Raw genomic sequence first — 9,828 nt, 5'->3', positions numbered from 1 at the left:
GGTTTAGGCCCACAATACATAAATGAAATGTTAGTAGAATATAGACCCAGTAGGGCTCTGAGATCTACGGACTCAGGTCAGATAGTGGAGCACAGAGTTCAAACCAGACACGGTGAAGCAGCATTTAGCAGTTATGCTGCTCACAACTGGAACAAACTACCAGCAGGACTGAAATCAGCCCCAACTCTTAGCACTTTTAAATCCAGGTTAAAAACTTCTATTTTCACGTGCTTATGGCTGAGCTCTTTTAAAGAACTTTGATGCTACGACGTTTTTATTTATATATCTATTCTCATAGTATATCTATCTATATATATATATATATATATATATATATATATATATATGTTTGTATTTGTATTAATTTTGCGATTTTGAGTGAAAATTTTTTAAAGTCAAGATGGCGACTGGGCCGTTTTCATAAACGCATCATGTACATTTATCCCATGAGACTTTGAACTTTAGCAGGTAACGCCTGAACGCGCATGCATCAGAGTTTAACGTACACAGTAGCTGTTGTCGTTAAAGTTCCTCACGTAAGAATCATTTTAGGGACAACACTAAATATATGTAAAACATAGTGTGAAAATGAGATTTATTTGTGAGATTAGCTGATTGATTTAATTACTACGAAAATTTCAAAGAAATTTTGGTGTGCCTGACTCTGGCCCCGTCGCCCCCTACATAATTACTGACACTGCTCCTCAATACCTCAAATAGTCATTTTTAACAGTTTATGTTAAAGAGAACGATATTTATAGTACAACTGTAATATGAGTGATTGTAAAATGGGGGGTGGAGCTATGGCGTGAATGATGTATCTGGTTTATCTGTGTAAAGCAAAGGTCCCGTGTGTTTGCTTGCCCACAGCCTGAAACAATTTAACTTAGTAAAAGTTTATTGTTTCACTTGAGGAGTAACCAGTATGTGCGGTTTTTACTTTTTCATCAAGTGCAAATCCTGTTTTTTACATCATGTGTCGAGGTTGGCCGAGATTTTTGTGTAACCTTTTATCTTTGTCATACGGTTTTAAATTTCTTCTGCAATGCCTCTGTTCGGCCGTCTTGTCAGTAGGGTGTGATGTCGTTGTGTTTTGTCTCTGCTTCGTCTGTCTTGCGATTCAGTCCTCATGTTTGTGCTGTGGAAGACTGGCAGACAACTTGTTGCCGTTGACCAAACTTGGATATTTTGGTAATAAGGTATTGCATGTTGATGGTGCCGGTCCATGTTGGTACCACTGGGGGGTGGTGTGTGTTGTGTGTGTGTGGGGTGTGTGGACGTTTGATGTGTTTTCATCATCACCTTCGTAATACGTGATGTGGTTCTTGCATGGACGCTGTGACCGTGAACAGTATTCCCATGGAGATATTTGCATGTGTGTTTTGTCATGTCCTCATCTCCACACACAACGTTATGACAGAATGCAATTTAAGGTTGTTAAGTGTTATTGGGTGGATTACTATTTTTAACTATCCACAACTTTATAACTGAACTCTATAACGCAACTTTTCTTTTAATATTTTCCTGCAGATGTCCGTCTTCTGCAAGAGGACTTTCTTATGCTCATGCGATTGGTTTGATGACGAGGGCTCCATTCCTGTCTGACGGAGAGGATGGTGCCCCGATTCATCTATCAGATGAAGACAGGGCTCCTCCTCTGACTGCGAGAGATGGTGGACCCCGACATCTTTCTCTTTGGATGAAAAAGAGCTCTGCCTCTTCTGACGGAGAGGTGTGACCCCGACTTCATCCTGGGATGAAGACGAGGGATCCACCTCTACTGAAGACGAAGACGTCCCTGTTCAGCTTTCGCGCGAAGGCCCATTCCTCAGGGAGCTGCTTCAGGTTTGTAGGAGGCGAAGGTCCTCGGCCTTCAGCTCTTCGATGATGACAGAGCCTTTTTTGGCACTCAGATTCTCTCAGATGAAGACGATGCCACATCACTGTCGTCTCTCGGGTGCTGCTGAGGTCGATGAAGGCGTGATGTTGGGAGTGCTGGAATCATCGCTGAGTCCCCCTCAAGCAGCATCGATGATGCCCACCTGCCTCCTCTGTCTGGTACTAGCGTTTCCAGAAGAGGAGCGGGAGGATCATGCTGAGGACTGGCCCCCAGTCAAGGCCAGTAAACGCTGGAAGGGTAATCTTCTTCGTTCTGACTGGATGCGGTGAGAAGTACATCCAGCTCGATGATGAGTGTCTTCTGGAAGAAGAGTCCTGAACAAGGAGGGACAGCTTCAGATCGACTGGAATGGCTCACAGACGATGACAAATCTATGATGAGTTCATGTTCGTCCCGATGTACACTTGCTTCTTTATCGCTTCACGTCACCCTGGGAAGAAGTAAGATGTGCTACAACCTCATCAATCATGGATTGTTGAGGCCATTTAGACCATCCTGTTCGATGAAAAGCACATCATCGTTCACCGGGCCAGAACTGACGAAACCTACGACTATGTCCGCAGTGATAACGACGGTGCCGACATTCCTCCCCCTCCTCTGACATCGAGAGAGGAAACAAGGATAAAGAGGTAGTTGATATGTACTGTATGTAGCAAAATGCTAAAGTAATGTAATCTTATTGTAATGTAGGAAAATGTAAACATAATGTAATGTAGTTAAAATGTAGTGTGTAAATGTAATGTGATGGAGTAAAATGTAATGTAATGTAAGTAATATAATGTAATGTAATTTAATATAATGTAATGTAATGTAGTAAAATTGTAATAATGTATGTAACATTGAAAACAATAACTTTCTCTCTCAAGAATCGTCCTTATCTGGTGGAGAGGTTTGTGTGTTCTGTGACCCTGGGAGCTGTGTGTTGTGGCTTCATCCTGGTCGGGTGTCCCAAAGCAAACTGGTCTCAGGAGAGACTAAGAGCGATTCACACACAAAATTTCGGATTTTGCTTCATTCAGATTACAGGAACAAACCCGAGTATCACCAACCAGAAGAAGATGACAGTCCAGAGGAACTGGGCTGTGCAGATGGAAGCGTTCACTACGTTCTTCCTCTGTGGCAGCCTGTTTGTGAAGCTCTCAGAAAACTATCGACGCCTCAAGAAAGACACAACTGACACTTTCGTGTGTGACCCTGAGGGCCTCTATTTACAGTTTACCTCTAAATCTCCACACTCGTTCCCTACCATGCAGTATATGTTCTTGTTTTCCCACTAGGTTGGTTCCATTCAATAAATGAACATTCTAATTATGTAACATGATCCCGTCCTGTGGGATACTTTATTTCAGTGATGTTGAGTTAAACACGAAGCTCTTAAATACTATAATCTGCTGGATGTGTCCACCATATTGTTTGGATGAAAATGCCTCCAAACCGATTCTCCACTAAAGAAGCTAAAATTATATGGATAAACTTTGTAAACCCCTGAACAAACTTTTCTGACATCATCCATATTCCAGAGTGTATGTTTGGAGAAATCGAATATACATGTACACAACTCACCTCCAGTTTTACAACCACCTTGATGGTACAATGGTAAACAGAAAGCTGTGGATGTTTGAAAACTTGAACTGAATGAGGTCAAATAGGTAAAAATTAGTACTAAGGAACCAATAATGGGTTAACAAAACTGTACGTTCTGCAGCAGTGGCAGTAAATTAAACATTGAAATGTGTTGCCCAAATTATTCTAAAAACAAGTTTGAAGTTACTGGACAAAACCCCGTCTGATAAACGCAGTTTTGTAACAAACAAGTTCTGATCCATTATTGGACCAATATCACACTGGACGAAACCAATATAGTGCTATAATCACTGGCAAAGAAAAGGGCGTTACCAAAGGAAGGCAGACAGACCATTTAAAAGTGACGTCTTCTTTTTTAGTGGACTCCCCCCAGGGGGGCTACGACTGTTTAAGGGAGTCTCAGTGAATGGAAGCCAAAAAATGTGCTGTTAGTTGTCAAAAGAGATCACAGAGACTAACCTAGGAGTTTTCAGAGGATACTGTAGTTTTGGGGAATTTTCCCCAGAAGTCAGAAACTAAAGAAATCTTAGGAGTGTCGATATGGGATCAAATTAGCATCACCATAGACATCTAGAAATTAGCAAAAAACTAAGCAAGTAACAACTAAGTCAGAGTGGAGGGGCGCCTTTTCCAAACTTGTCTGAATAGGTCCAGAGTCTCAAAGCCCTCGTCTCTTACACCATCAAAAAAGACAGAAAGTGGAAGAAACGAAGAAGAGGTCTGGAGGACCTGAAAAAGACTACAGAAGCAGAAGACAGTTTTCTTGAAACCACAGCTTAACACTCGCGAAGTAAGGAAGTGTTGATTACTTCGGCTGCAGGTTGACAGCTCGACCCGCCGTAATAAAGTTGTTTCTAAAATAGGAAAAAAACTCGTCTTGGTATGAATCACTGAGTGGGGTATAAGATTTAGAGTAAGGCCTTGTGGGCCGATATATCAAACTTTGAAATGTTTCCGTTATCATGAGCTCAGTTGCCTCTTGCTCAATTTGACTAGAGTGAACAATGATTGATAATATGGCTCATCAGATTTTTTTTTAATTTAACTTGAACATCCACCACAAAATCATATTCCCCTCACTTTAAATTACAAATAAACTGGAGAAACCACCGTCACAAAGCACTCACCTCTGACAGTATTAGGATGGCTTGGGGGGCATTGATGAAGCCCTAAAGTTTGGCGGGTCAGACACAGATTAGGAGTCATGGAGACAGCCGACTGAAGCGCGGGACGTTGTCTTTTTTTTTTAATTGCAACCTCAAGGAACGTTAAGAAATCTTAAAATATTTAATATTTTAGTATATATATATATATTTGAAAAAATGTATCCATTTTGAATCATGCTACAGGGGAATATTTTCAGATATTATTTATAACATTTCACACTTTTTTCATGTTGTCTGAACTTTTAACTCCTCCTATAATTACGATTTCTTCTTTTTCAGCTCAGGATCCTTTTTTATCCTTTTTTTATTTTTCTTTTCTATTTAGATTTCAGCATGGACCGACCTCTCACACAGCAAAATGTTCAATTTTTTATCCAGTTAGTAAATTGGGTCAATATATGTAGGCTAAGAACGCTTTGCTGCCATTATGTGCTTTGCCATATGATAGAATCTGCTAGACTTTGCCACAGCTGTACTTACAAGTGTTTCAAGCTGCATCTCTCTCTGTTATTCAAAACCTCAACTTCGTGACCTGAGCTTCTCCTCAACCAAGATTACGATCCACATCACTTTGGCACTATTCCTGAGATCAGCACTGAATACACTAGACACACCACTGTGAAAACTTCACACACATTATTTGTGTGTGTGTGGTTGTGTACTATATTATGTATATATGTTCACGTGTAATGTACACGTTATTGCTCTTAATTCAGAAAACCCTCATGTCACATCTACATTTCAGGATCTCGTTATTATAGGACACAGTTACATGTTAAATATTAAATTTTTCAATTATTTACATCACAGTAGTAGTAGTAACAGTGTGTGCTTACACCACTTAGTAGCTGTAACATTTTTAATCATCACTTTAAAAGTTACATACGTTGTTCTGGTGCTGTTTGTTTCCCCGATATATTAGTGTGTGTGTGAATGGGTGTGTATAAGAGACATAACTTAAAGAACTTTGTAGAAAGGCCTTTATGAAGTTCAGTCCATTTCCTGTATTAGTTTACGGGCAGATCTGCCCTTATCCAATATGGCGGCACGTTGAGTTTCGACAACGACCACCGCGCTCAATGCGACGTCATGTATATATCTTGTCTCATGTGTTGCCCACCCACCAATTGAAAGTAACTAAATAAATCTTTTTCTGTTCAGTCAGTTTTAATTGTGCACAAAGCTTGATGTCTTCTACCCTACATACACCTTATCTATTTCTTGTATCTCATACAGATACCAAACACCCATCTAAAAATTAAAATAAGAATTAGATACAAACATGTGGGCTACCCAGTGGCACAATGTGTAACTTCACATCGAATCCAGAATCACCTTATTGGTCAGGGTGTGAACATACGAGGAATTCACTCGGGTTTTTCACTTTGTGAATTAATTCACCATAAGCGCATTGCACAGTGGGGTTACACTGACACTGTGCTCATCACAGTGATGGCATGTGGACGAAACTCTTTCTTGCATTGGTTTTGTTTAGTGTTCTGTAGCGCCTCCCAGGGGAGAAGTGAACATGGTTTTTTTTCGGGGGTGTGATGCGGGCAGTGATTGTTTTTTCTTGCCCGTTTCCTGACTCGGGACACGTTAAGTCCTGAATGAAGGGCAGATTGGCACCAATGCTTTTCTCTGCAGTCCTGATTGGTGTCTTTTAAATTACATTATTATAGAACACTTATGAACATGTATGCAAACTGTATGTAAACTCTGAAGTGTTGCTGCTAGTTTTTTTTCAGTGCTTGTGAGCATCCAAGCTGCAATTCTGCTCGGTTGTAAAAGGAAAAATGAGAGATCTCAGAGGTGGGATTTATCTCAAAACTTTTATAATTCACACCACAATTACATGGGATTTATAACTTACAATGGTCCCAGAATGAGGCCCCCCAGCAAATCATACTACTCATAATCTCCTTCCCCCTTCCGATCATTCAGACCCTGAAAATGAAAAACTCAAAGCAACACTGAAACACCAACAACCACGTCAAGCATGTCAAACAACAGAATGAAATTTGTCATCAACACTTCATGACACAACACAGCATAGCTCTGAAATACAATACCGTGTGCACTTCCGAACCACCATGCCAGGGATAAATAAATCAAAAGGTTTATGCCCCTAGATTAATAGTTTATCGTCGTTCAGTTGTGGTAGTTATTTGCAACCAAAGCAAACAAGTGATCCGGCATGTTTGATGACAGTGGCTATGGTGTCAGTGATGTGAACTCTTTACAGAACTCGATTTGGCACGACCTGTTACCTCTGTTCAACCTTGCGGACTTGTGGTGCGCTGCCAGCATGCTCCAACCTAGGTCAGTCTTGATGCCCTAGGTTCATCATCACCTCCTGTGATGACTTGTCCTCGTGCCATGCCCTGGGGACAGTTCTAATCCTATCAGGACTTCAACAACACATTTCCATTCAGCTCTGGTCTTTCTTTGCTGTGTGTTTCCACTTTGGCCGTTCGGGGGGTAGGGGTAGGGATGTGTGAATGTTTCAAGTGGGACTAACATCTCTGGCGTAGGCCGGTTGGCAAGTTGCTAAAGCTTTTGAGGAAAGGGGAAACAACCTCTAACTCTCAGTCCACTAGTCCTTTGGCTCTGACAATGGAATCTTTCCCATCATAAGTGGTCAGCTTTAACTTTACTGTTCTAATCTGCCCTAGCCTTTCAGCTACCTTGGTCTACAAAGTTGCTGCACTCTGTGAATCCAGTAGCGCCGACACTAAGGTCTCGGGTTCAGGGTGGTGGTTGTAGAAATCCACACAGGGTACTATTATGGATGTGCTCCCACATTCACCTCTGCCCACATAGCAAGAAAGGATGATGAACCTTCATGACACAACAACTTAGAGCACTGAAATAGTCATTCAGTGAAGCTAGTGTGAAAACTACGTTTATCACCTCAGGTGTGGTTAGTTTATTTGCATCATTAGCAAACCAGCGACCAGTGCCAATTGCTGGGAAAACAAAAGTTAAAAAAAATCTGCTATAGTTAGGGCGTTAGGGCAAACCAACTCTGATCATTGACCAATTACTCTCTGTATCTAACAAACCCCAAAGAAACCTGTCTCTAGGACAGTTAGTTACAGGCATGTTTTTGTAAGGTGGCACAACTCTGTAGCAATTGTTGCCAGGTTTGACCATTCAATGAACTGGGAGGTGTTGAAATGGGGACTGCCACCACTGACTCGTTAAAGCTTGTCCAACAGCACAGGACCACAAAATGTCGCCCCTTGTCTAACAGTACCGTTATACTCATTTACAGAGTAATTAACAGATCATCTGGGGATGGTGATTGTCATTCAACATGACCTGCTGTGTGCGTCTGACTGAGGTGGTTCCACTTGAGAGAGGACAGATGTGTGACAGGGGAGCCTCCAATGAATGGTCCTGTTGAAATCTAGTTGTCACTACAGACTGCTCCTCTTACACTTTTTCTTGGGAAAAAACATGACTATGTAGATTATTAATCAGTGGTTTCCGAAGTTGTTTTCCCTTCTATTTTAACTTTTGATTTAGGCAGTTAAGGAAAGTTTGCCTCAGGCCAATTACTACACAGTACGCCCTCCAGGGCACCCTCTTCAGTGCATCTCAACCGCCGGTGAGAGCAAGCCTGACACCAACTGAGGGGGTGGTCGAGAACCATCATCACCTATAAAACCAAAACAGTCATTATGAAGGGACCGAATCATTAAACCAATTCACATGTGAATGTGAAGATCGTCCTCTCCAAGACCAAAAACACAGACACAAGTGGTCTCTAGTCTCTGGTGTTGTTGTGAAACTTAGTCTTGAATGTTGCATGTGTGCCCTCTGGCGTGCTAACTTCCAAAGAGAGTTATCCGTGCGGCCTACCACGGTTTTACCGGATTGATCCTCCAACTACAGGGAGAGCGATCTCCCTAGAAATAATCTCGCCAAGAACACCTTCTGCTCAACGCTGACAGACAACAGCCAGACCTGCTGCTCCATATGCACTGCCAGTTTAAAGAAAACAAAAAAAAACACGGCTTATATAAGCTTGTCAGTAACAGCAGGGGATAAATGTGTCCCCCAACTAACAATCATTGCGTTTTTTTTTGGGAAATACTGCATCTAAGTTTAATTTCCAGGAAACTAAAAGTAATAATTGAACGTTTTTTCGCTCTGCTGCTTTCTGTCAGCCATCAATAAAACAAGCTAATTATTCAGCTTTAAACGGGGTCATGAAAGCTTTTATATTTGCTGTCCCAAGAATCAAATTGGAGAAAGAGAAAACCTCAAGATGTGATTTGGTCTCATGTAACTTCACTCAAAAAACCAAAAAAACAACACACAGCATGCACTAACTGGCTGTAGGGGAATTTCATCATGGCTGTTCCGAAAAGCCATACATCCAGAGAAAATCCAAGGTGAGAGGACGTCACTGCGCTGACCACAATGTGTTGATGACAAGTCAATTTCTGGGAAGAGCCCCAAAGCAACACCCACAGTGAACCAAACTCAGCAACTAATCACAGGAAAAAGGTTGTGGAAACTGGTGGTGGCAGCGATACATGGCACCTTAATGAACTTGCTGCGGATGCATTAACTTTGTTCCAAACTGTTGTTAAATTAGCACTTGAAAGAGTTGTAATATTAGCAAGTAACATTGTAGCTTTCACACTTGTATTGTCGGGGTATATTGCACACTGATTAGTCTTCTGTCCAGTGAGACTAGTTGATTTTTGGCAGATGCACAGAGAAGCATGGCATTGGGAATACGGTCCATTTCAAAATAAGCCAACCATGTGCAGACTTTCAATCATACCAATTAGACAAAAATGGAAATAATTACCGCTGGTAGAGACTTACTGGTAGAAATAAATAAACTAATTGAAGGTCTGATCGCCAAACGCTTTGAAACATTTTGGTAAGGATGCCTTTACGGTGGAAATCCCTGGGTTAATAGTTGTTGCAAATCAGTCAAAGCTTGAAAACTTTTCGTGAACAGCGTCAATTTTGGGAGTCTTAATCGTTGTAAGGCAACAATATAGCAAAGAGGCAAAATTGCTTTGCTTTAGGCTCGCTTTTTTTAAGGTTTGATACGTAGCCAAACTGTGTAAAATGAAGAATGAAGCCAACACGGACGGCCAAAAAAAAAACTTGCAGTTCCTCGAAATTGCCGTCAGGCTCCCATAAATTCCT

Source organism: Larimichthys crocea, chromosome I (assembly GCF_000972845.2).
Source record: "Larimichthys crocea isolate SSNF chromosome I, L_crocea_2.0, whole genome shotgun sequence".
Classification (NCBI taxonomy): Eukaryota; Metazoa; Chordata; class Actinopteri; family Sciaenidae; genus Larimichthys; species Larimichthys crocea.
This window is presented reverse-complemented; position numbering follows the sequence as displayed.